Here is a 10,874-nt window from a genome sequence, read left to right as displayed (position 1 = left end):
ATGTTCGCTGAATGTTTCTTTCATTGAGTTAAATATTGGTTAAATTTTTTTTCTGGGGACAGTTGATTTTTATTATGACTCTGAGGCTGTCTAGATGAATTTTCAGTTTATCCATAGAATTGTACTGTAAAGGTCACCATGACAGGGCAGTGTAGAAAATATGAATATAGCAACTTGAAGATGAGCTGATTCATTTCGCAGAGGTAAACACTAAATGCTGCTTAACTATCTGCTTTTAATTAGCTTGTCAAAAGATTTTGACAACTGCCTCCAGTGGATTATTAAACAAACCTGGATGCAGATTACTTCTATTGAATTATTTCTTGTCTTTTATAGCTTATAATAGAATTGATCTAATCATGTCCATTGCATCCTCTCACCCAGTTTACACTCCTCTTTTGTTTACATTTGCAACTGTCAGGTTTTGCAGAGATAATTCTGCCTTCTCTGTGTTTGCGTAACTGCTCTCAGGTTGAACACATACTTTAGATCTCTCCTGATATTTTTATTTGGGTTTGTGTATGATGTTTCAGAAGTATTTATACCTTCATTTCTCTCCCTTGGATTTTTATAAACATTTTTATAGGAGTCATTTCCTTCTTTCATTTACTATTTTAACAAAATAAATGTATGCTAATTATTTTTAAAGAAACTCAGGAAAATAATGCCTTTAGTATAATATCCAATTTCCTTGATCTTCTGTTTCTCATAAATCTTTTCCATCTCTCTCTTCCTCATTACAAAAAAAAAAAAAAAAAAGAATGAAGCATTGTGAAATTGGCAAGTTATCTACAGAGTAAGATGATCTGATACAAATCAATTTTCATCTTCAAAGTATTAAATGAATTAATTCACGAAAGTAACTTGCAAGATAATGAAAGCAAAATGCAAGTGAAGAAATTGAATGACCTTTAACAAGCCTGAAATGGGATTAAATGTCAGTGTTCTGAGAGGGAGTTCCCTCTTTGTTTCTGGCAGCTACACATGTGAGCCTAACGGCAGGATGGTGGGGACTTTCTGGGTTATTCTAATAACTTGGATTTTATTTATGTTAAAATTGTTACCATTTCTAGCAGACCACAGATTATTTCTTATTTGAATTATTCATTTCTCTGGAACTCTTAAAAATATTTTTTTTTTCTGAAAAAGAAACTATTTTGTTAGCTATTTCCTTTTACTTGGTATATTTTTAAAAACTACATATTTAATCCAATGCCAGTAATAGCATGTGATATGGGTATTTCAAAATGTCACAAAAGTTAGAGTTATTTTTGTGATCAAAAGACAGAGTGGAACCCTGCCCAAGTGACTGAGTGGATTGAGCATCATCCCATGGATTGAGAAATGCCAGTTCGATTCCTGGTCAGGGCACATGCCTGAGTTGCTGGCTTGATCCCCAGTAGGGGGCGTGAGGGAGGCAGCTGATCAAGGTTTCTCACTTCAATGTTTCTATCTCACCCTTCCCCTCTCTCAAAAAAAAATCTATTTTTTTTTAAAAAAAGCATCAAAGCGAAAAAGCTGTTTATATGCTGAGGAAATCAACTGCGACTGTCCACGTCAAAATGAAGAATCTTAGAAAAGTCAACTCTTAAAGATCATACCAAGAGGATGGGGGAAAAAAAAAAAAATGAATAGAAGCAGAAATAATAATAACCTAGACATTATGTTTGATGAATAAAATGGAGCCAGATTCTAACATCAAATTATTAATACTCCTCTAGCATATTATAAATGATTGCATACTATATAGTATGTGAATAGTTACTTATAACTCTATCCATCAATTTTATTATTCATTTTGAAATTTATACATCATCCTTCACTGGTTTCTCATTCTCAATTATAAAAGGATGAGACAAAAAAAAAGAAGGAACTTAAGCTAGTGTTTCACAAAATCATGCAATGTAAGAAGTGGTATTTATATACTGTTGATCTAAATACATAGAAATATAACAACCTCCCTCAGTTAGCATAGAGCACCAAAGGAAGGCACTTGAACCATTATTTTGATCCACATATCAGATCATGGGGTAATATGTATAAAAGTAAAACAACCAGCTATTTTCAATATAAAAAATAATGCTAGAATAAGCATAAAACCACAGAGCATCAGGAATTAAGCCACTGGATATCATGGGCAAAATATTGTGCCTGCCAATGCATGGCAGTTGCACTTAGTTTTTTCCAAGATCTAAAGCACCTATTTTACACAGACTTATTAGAAATTAGAAAAAAATGTTAAATACTAAAACTAAAATACATAGAGAAATTAGCTTTTTGTTACCTACCTTAGTAACTGTATTACAGAAACTTTGTCTTTTCATTATGTTTAAAATATATCAGGGTAGATATGCAGGTTTAAACCACAGAGCAAATGCTACTAATTGACAATGTAGGCATGTGTGTGTGCGTGTGTGTGTACACACACACGCACACACACACACACATATATATGCAAATGTGTTCTTTTTTTAATTTGATTATTTGCCTAATTTAGCATGATGCCTTCCTAAATTAACTCTTTATATATATCTCTTTATATCTCATATATATATATATGGAGAGAGAGAGGACCTACTATGTAAAAATCACTGTACAGGTATGTGAGGGATACAGTTAAATGCAGGACATAGTCTTCTTCTTTAAGAATTTTTAAAAATATATGTCAATAGCATATGCACATAAGAAGCAATTATAATAAGTAATAGTGTATGGAAATTACATTTATATATTAACTTAGCAAATATGACTGTATGACTGATCTCCTGCTCTTTCACATTGTGTAAGAATGCAGTGGTAAATACTACCTCTAAAAGTTTCTAACTTCATAGTTATAGATTTTGGAGTTATTACACAAATGAGCAAAGTGTAAAAGGTATAATGGTGTAGATATTGCAAAAATGGTTCAAGAAAGAGACATAACTTTTTATAGCTAAGGTCTTGTGCCTTCTCCTCCTCAGCTGAACTCCTTACTAAAGCTTGATGCCATTACATTCTGAGAGCTGATTAAGAAGAATATATTCTTCAACCGAAACTTGGACATTTGTACTAACATTTTCATCCAGTAAAATTAGTTACTCAATGTAGATTTTGGTTCTGCAAGTTCTAAAATTCATATTTTAGGATTAATTGTACATGTAAAAATAAGCATATATTGATTGCAAGACTGCCTTTGAATATGAAAAGATTTGAGAGAAAAAATACCCCGTCAGCAAAAATTTGAAATAAATCCTGTTAATATTAACATTCTGTTTTACTTCTCCATTTTATCTTCTCTATCCAAGGCTGATTTTTGGAGATAAGAGGATGCATTGTGCAGTTTTCAGGGCTGCGAGCAACTGGGATTTTTTTTTTTTTTTTTTTTTACTAAACTCAGTAATTTCAAGAGCAGGCACTTAATCTGGACAGTACATTTTTGTGTGAAGGTGCCCTTTCTGCATCTCCTGCAGTAGGTGTTTAGTCCTAATGGATGCTATTTGCAGACACAGCCTCACCATACATAACTGTTTCAATGAGGTCAGGACCCTTTGTGTTCAACTAGTAGTCAGTGTTCCAACTGAATGGCATCTGTGCTTATATCCTGCCTCAGGGGAAAACACGCGCACACACGCACACACACACACACACAATCTCAACTATTCCACAAACCACGTCTCCATTCTACACATCATTATCTGTGTCAAGGAAGTTTGGTCAGAATGAAGCAAGGTAAATTTAAGATGACAAAATTTCCCGTGTTTTCTAGTCAACAATCAAAATGTATTGTGCTCTGCTATGTATCTACTTGCACCAACCCTACATTTTTTATTTATTTTCTCATTTATTTCTAAATAACTAGATGTACATTCAAATTTACAGATACAGAGTATGGAGCCTCTGGGCACATTTAAAATACAAGAAAATATATAAGTATTCTTACAAAAATGCTATAAAAATCACAGTAGGGCTCAATTTTTTTTGTACAGCAAGAAGAGAGGAAAAAGAAACCTAAGCCTGATAGACCAACGAAAGATTTAGCCATATTGAAGGAAAATTGTGGTTTCATGAAATAACCTGTGTTACAGAGTAGGGGGAAATGGACATACATTAGCATAGTATGGAGAAAGACATGGTTTAATATTGACATCAAGCTTTTTACCACATAGTAAATGTACCTATTATTATAATTATTTTAGTATTATTGCTATTATAATTGTTTTAATTGTTATGATGAGCCATTAAAATCCCTATATAATTTAATTATGTTTGAAGGAGTCATTAATATCTCTTGAATTTACTTTATATAATAATTGAAAAACATTATTTTCATAATTGAATCATAATTGAACAAGCATCATAATTGACAAAACAAATGTAATAGACCTTATTTTAAGGTAACATACTATTCAAACTCATGTATGACTAAATATTGGACCTCAGGCTATTTATAGGAAAAAGAGAATTTTAAAAGAAAATTTGCCCAGGTAAATTTATTGGACTCTGTAGTATAATAGTAAAGAGAAAACAATGATACCAAAGCTGTACTGAAGAGAATTGTTTGGCACACAATACAGTGTTGTTGTTCTTATTTTTTATCTGGTTCATTAAAATTATTGCATAGTTTAATAATTTTCCTAGCAATTTTCATAGTCCATTGCATATAATACTTTTAAATAATATTGGCATAATTGAATAAACAAAAATAATATAATATTAATACTCATTAATTATTATGAATAATGGTCCTTTGGATGTTTGCAGTAAAAATGTGAATATTACAAAAAATAATTTTCTTCGGTTAGTTAATTTAATGTGAAGAGAAGAACTTAAGAAAATCTTAAATATGAAAAGACTTCTTCCAAGATTGTTGTTTATAAGTTTGTTAGTCTGTGGGTTCAAATGAAATGGGAAAAACGGCAACACTCATTCATAAAGGTTTTACTTTATAAATAAAATTATATTTTGTGGTAAATTTTAAATTGTATCTATGAAAAATAAACTATAGGCAACTAAATGCAATAAAATCATAAATTTAAATATTCAGTTTTTTTTAAACAAAGAAATAGATGGCAAATATATAGATTGGGAGACTTCTGGGACTCTTGTCCCTAGGGAAAACAACTAATATTATTTTCAAAGTTTAAGTAGTTAATCTTTTGTATTATTCTAGGTATGAAGTATTAAATATTTATAATTTGTAATACTCATTGTCTTGATTTGAGCCAAAGTTTTCATGTATGATCATACATGCTTTAGCTCTAATTACATTTTCCCTGTAATTGAAAAGTGCATAATAGAAGACAGAAACATATTCTATGGTTTACATGTTTTAAATGTCAGAATCCTATACAAGCTAATTATCAGTATTTCAAAGTTTTTCAGTTCCAAAGAAAAAATATGCTGAACACTAATGAATAGAAATAAAAATTGTAAAAGCTAGATAATTTTATTTTTATTTTTTATTATTTTTTTATTAATTAATTTTTGTTACAGATGTTTCTCCTTTTCCCCCCACTGATTCCCCTCTCCCCCTCCCTCCCTGCCCTGTCCCCAGCTTTGTTGTCCATGTCCATTGTTCATGCACACATGAATATAAGTTCTGTGGTTTATCTCTCCCCCACCACCTCTCTTCTGGGGATTGTCAGTCTGTACCCCACTTCCATGTCTCTGGGACTACCCCATTCCTCAGACTGTTATGTTCATTATATTCCACAAATAGACACCTCTCCAAACAGAACATACAAATGGCTAAGAGGTATATGAAGAAATGCTCAACATCACTAATCATCAGAGAGATGCAAATTAAAACAACAATGAGGTATCACCTCACACCTGTCAGAATGGCCGCCATCAACAAATCATCAAACAACAAGTGTTGGTGAGGGTGTGGAGAAAAGGGGACTCTAGTACACTGCTGGTGGGAATGCAGACTGGTGCAGCCACTATGGAAAACAATATGGTGTTACCTCAAAAAATTAAAAATTGAACTTCCATTTGACCCAGTGATCCCACTTCTAGGAATATACCCTAAGAAGCCTGAAACACCAATCAGAAAGAATATATGTACTCGCATGTTTGTAGCAGCACTATTTAAAATCGCTAAGATCTGGAAACAGCCCAAGTGTCCATCAGTAGACAAATGGATAAAAAAGCAGTGGTACATATACATAATGGAGTACTACACAGCTGTAAAAAAGAAAGCTCTCTTATCCTATGAGACTACATGGAGGGACCTGGAAAGTATCATCCTAAGTGAAACAAGCCAAACAGAGAAAGATAAGTATAGTATGATAATTTTATTTTTCATTTAATTTTATTTTTATTTGTTTTTTTGTTTTTTTAATCCTCACAGGAAGATATTTTCTTATTCTTTATTCAGACAGAGCTGGAGGGAGAGAGAGGAAGAGAGAGAGAGAAAAACATCGATGTGAAAGAGACACATCGAGTGGCTGCCACCCACACGACCGAACCAGGGCCAGGGACAAACTGCAACTGAAGTACATGCCCTAAGCGGGAACGAACCCGGGTCTCTCTGGACCGCAGGCCGATGCTCTAACCGCTGAGCCAAACTGGCCAGGGCAAAGCTAGATAATTTTTAACAGTAATTTAGGAAAAAAGTTTTATGCTAATAACAGTAGATATTTATCTACAATTACCCTAGGCAATTTGCTTTCCTTAGCTGCAGGAAACTAGTTTTCATTAATTAATATTGCATTTAAAGTTTATCTGGATCTCCTGCTTAAGGAGTTGTTCTAAATGGTATAGAATTTTAAAATTAATGGCCCAATTTAGGAAAAATTTCACATTTAAATCCTTAATTTAGATGATTGTTGGAGTTAACTCAGAGGAAACATACAGAGCAAACAAGAAACATGACAGTAAGAATGAAATAAAATCATTTAAGTATACTGTGTGTATGTATGTATGTGAATGTATATATACTTTTTTTTTTTTTTCTCAAGTGAGTATTATAGTGGGTAGCCCATTCCTTTCATTCTATTGTGAATTCAACTGACTTCAAAAGGAAATAGTGTATTATAAAGTAATGACTGACAAGAAAGTGAATTGAAAATATCTTATAAGCCTGACCAGTGTGGCTTCATGATTGAGCATCCTCCCATGGACTGAGAGATCCAGGTTTGATTTCCAGTCAGGGCATATGCCTGTCTTGGGGGCTTGATCCCTAGTAGGTCGTGCACTGGAAACAGCCGACTGATGTTTCTCTCTCACATCAATGTTTATATTTCTCTCTCTCCCTTCTCTCTCCCTCTCTAAGAAAGAAAAAAAAAAATCAATAAAAAATATTAAAAAGAAAGTATCTCATAATATACACAGCTCCAATGCTGGTTTTGTCATTTCTCTGCCTTGATGATTTAAAAAGTGTTTCATAGATAATCTAGTTCCTTCTTCATCAAAATGTGATTCATGGACCAGCAAATGGTGTAACTTACAACTCAAAATCCCAAGCCCTACACCAAACCTACTGAATCAAATACTGCATTCTCACAAGAACCCAGATGATTTTTACGAACACCTTGGTGTTTTAACCAATTTAGTTTAAACCACAATCCCCAACATTTTGGGATACAAGAGTTGAGATTGAAAAGCAGGAGCAAGCAAGGGAATGCCTTATCTAGCTTGTATAATGTGGTAGATAAGAAAAAACCTGACTTAGTAAAGACATTTGCTCAATGTGTGGAGACATGGTGTTCTGTAGTCTTGGTAACTTTAGGATCTGGGTTAAGTTTTTTGTATTTGTGTTGTCTTTATTCTTCAGCTGGTGGCATAATGGGTACAACTTTTCCTGGCACCACATCATATGTGTCATCTCATATATCTTTCTTAAGAGTAAAGAAAAATGTTCTAAGATTTCCATCAAAAGACACTTGTTTCATACTTGCCGGAACTGGACCACATATGTATCCCTAAAACCATTAGTGGCAGTGGAACAACAGATTACCATTGTTTAATCAGATAATTAACATTGGCCCCAGAGGCTCAGCTTGGGGTCATATCCCCCTCGGTCATATAGGGTTTGGTTAAAAATTAAAAAGTGATTTTTTGTTGACATAGAAGAAAGAAAGAGAAAGGTAGATAACTGTCTCTTGTAGTAAAAGTAGGAACACTGCAAGATTCTTCTTTTTTAAAATATACTTTTATTGATTTTTTAGAGAGATGGGAAGGGAGAGAGAGATAGAAATATCGATGCAAGAGAAAAAAACATAAACATTGATTGGCTGCCTCCTGCACACCCCCTACCCGGGATCAAGCGAGAACCCAGGAAGGTGCCCTGACCAGGAATCTAAGTGAGACCCTCAGTCCATGAGTCTGTACTCAATCCACTGAGCCACACTGGCAGGGCAAGATTTTTTCAACAGAAATTGACATGATCAAATCTGTTTATATATATATATAAAAAAAGACAATATCTTTAATTTTTAAAAAAGTTAAAATTAAGTTACTGATACTGAGTAACTTAACAAAATTGCCAAACTTTTAGCTAGAATCTCCCTCCAAGAAACAAAAGGAAAAAGATCCATTTTTTAAAATTATGAATGAAAAAAGATATTATAATTGATACCACAGAAATACAAAGTATTATTAGAGACTAATATGAATAATTGTGTGCTAACAAATTGGGCACCTAGAAGACATGGATAATTCCTAGAAGCATACAAAAAATCAAGACTACATCATGATGAAATAGAAAATCTGAAAGACCAATTGCAATTGAATCAGTAATTATAAACCTCTCAATCAGAAAAATGTTCAGGGTCAGACGGCTTCACCAATGAATTCTACCATGCATTCAAAGAAGCATTAATATCAATCCTTTCCAAACTCTTCCAAAATATAGAAGAGGAGTGAACTCATTTTGCATAGTCTGCATTATCCTGATGCCAAAACCAGACAAGAATGCCACAGGGAAAGAAAATTATGGGGCAATATCTTTGATAAACATAAATGCAAAAATCCTCAACAAAAGACCAGCAAATTGAATTTAAAAATATATTAAAGTTATCATATGCCATAATAAAGTGGGATTTATTCCAGGGATGCAAGGGTGGTTCAACATCTGCAAATCAATCAATGTGATATACACATTAACAGAATCAAGAATAAAAATCATATGATTATCTCAGCAGAGCCAGAAAAAAAACATTTGAACACAATTTAGTATTTATTATTTATGATAAAATCTCTCAACAAAATGGATATAGAGAAAACTTACCTCAACATAATATAGGTTTTATATTATGTTGAGGTATGAAAAGCCCATAGCTAACATCATACTCAGTGGTGAAAATTTAAAGCATTTTATCTAAGATCTGAGTAAGACAATGACCACTCTCACTACTTTTATTCAACATAGTATAGGACACCCTTGTCAAATCAATTAGTCAAGAATAGAAAATACATCCAAACTGGAAAACGACAAAAACTGTCACAAGTTCAGATGACATGATATTATATTTGGTAAACTCTAAAGACTCTATCAAAAAACTGTTAGAACTAATAAACAAATTCAGTAAAGTTGCAGGATATGAAACCAACACACAAAATTCTGTTGCATTTATATACACTAATAGTGAACTATTAAGAATAGAAGTAAAACAATTCTATTTACCACTGTGTAAAAATATCTGCGTACATATAACCAAGGAGGTGAAAGATCTCTATATTAAAAGACATTAATGTAAGAAATTGCAGAAAACACAAATAACTGGAAAGATGTTTCATGCTCGTGGATTCAAAGAATTAGTATTGTTAAAATATCCATTGTTACCCAGAGCGAATATAGTGTAATCCTTATCAAAATTACAATAGCATTTATCACAGAAATAGAACAATTTTGAAATTTTTATGGGCCCATAAAAGACCCTGACTAGCCAAATCAATCTTGAGCTGTAGCATCAAGCTCCTGATACTGAGTATATCACAAAGCTAAAGCAATTTAAACAGTGTGATATTACCATGAAAGCAGACACATAAATCAATGGAACAGAACAGAGATCACAGAAATAAACTCACACATATATAGGGTGTCTCAATGTACACACACACACTCACACAAATGTAATTGTAAGGCCAGTGTTCTTTAGAATACATTTTATTTTCAAAATGCAATAGGATTTACAGACATCTTGTATACATTTTTTTTGAGGGGACACCCTGTATATGGTCAATTAATTGACTAAAAAAAGAGCCAAGAATATACAATGGGTAAAGGACAGCCTCTTCAATAAATGGTTTTGGAAAAGTTGGAGACCCACATGAAAAATAATGAAACTGAACTACTATCTTAAGTCATACACAAAAACTAACCCAAAATGTATTAAAGACTTAAAAGTAAGACCTGAAACCATAAAACTAGTAGAAAAAAAAACATAGGCATTCAGGTACATGATGGAGGTCTGGCAGTGATCTTTTGAATCAAAAGCAAAACCAACAAAAAAATAAACAGATGGGATTACATCAAACCAAAAAAACTTCTACACAGAAAAGGAAACCATCAAAAAACAATGAAGAAGCCACCTAATAGAAAGGAAAAAAATATTTGTAAATCATACATACATATCTGATAAGGGACTACTATCCAAAATATATAAAAGCCTTATAGAAATTATTAGTAAATCAAAACAAAACAAAAACAATTTGATTATAATGTGGGTAGAAGATATATAGACATTTTTCCAAAGACAACATACAGATGGCCAATAGGTACATCATAATCATCATGACAATGCACATCAGAACCAAAATGATATAATCACACACCTATTAGAATAGATATTATATTAAAAAAAATAGAAATAACAAATGCTATGAAGGATGTAGAGAAGCCCTGGCTGGTTTGGCTCAGTGGTTAGAGCGTCAGCTTGTGGTCCAGAGAG

Source organism: Molossus molossus, unplaced genomic scaffold (assembly GCF_014108415.1).
Source record: "Molossus molossus isolate mMolMol1 unplaced genomic scaffold, mMolMol1.p scaffold_m16_p_8, whole genome shotgun sequence".
In the NCBI taxonomy this organism is placed as follows: Eukaryota; Metazoa; Chordata; class Mammalia; order Chiroptera; family Molossidae; genus Molossus; species Molossus molossus.
Note: the sequence above shows the minus strand (reverse complement) of the source record.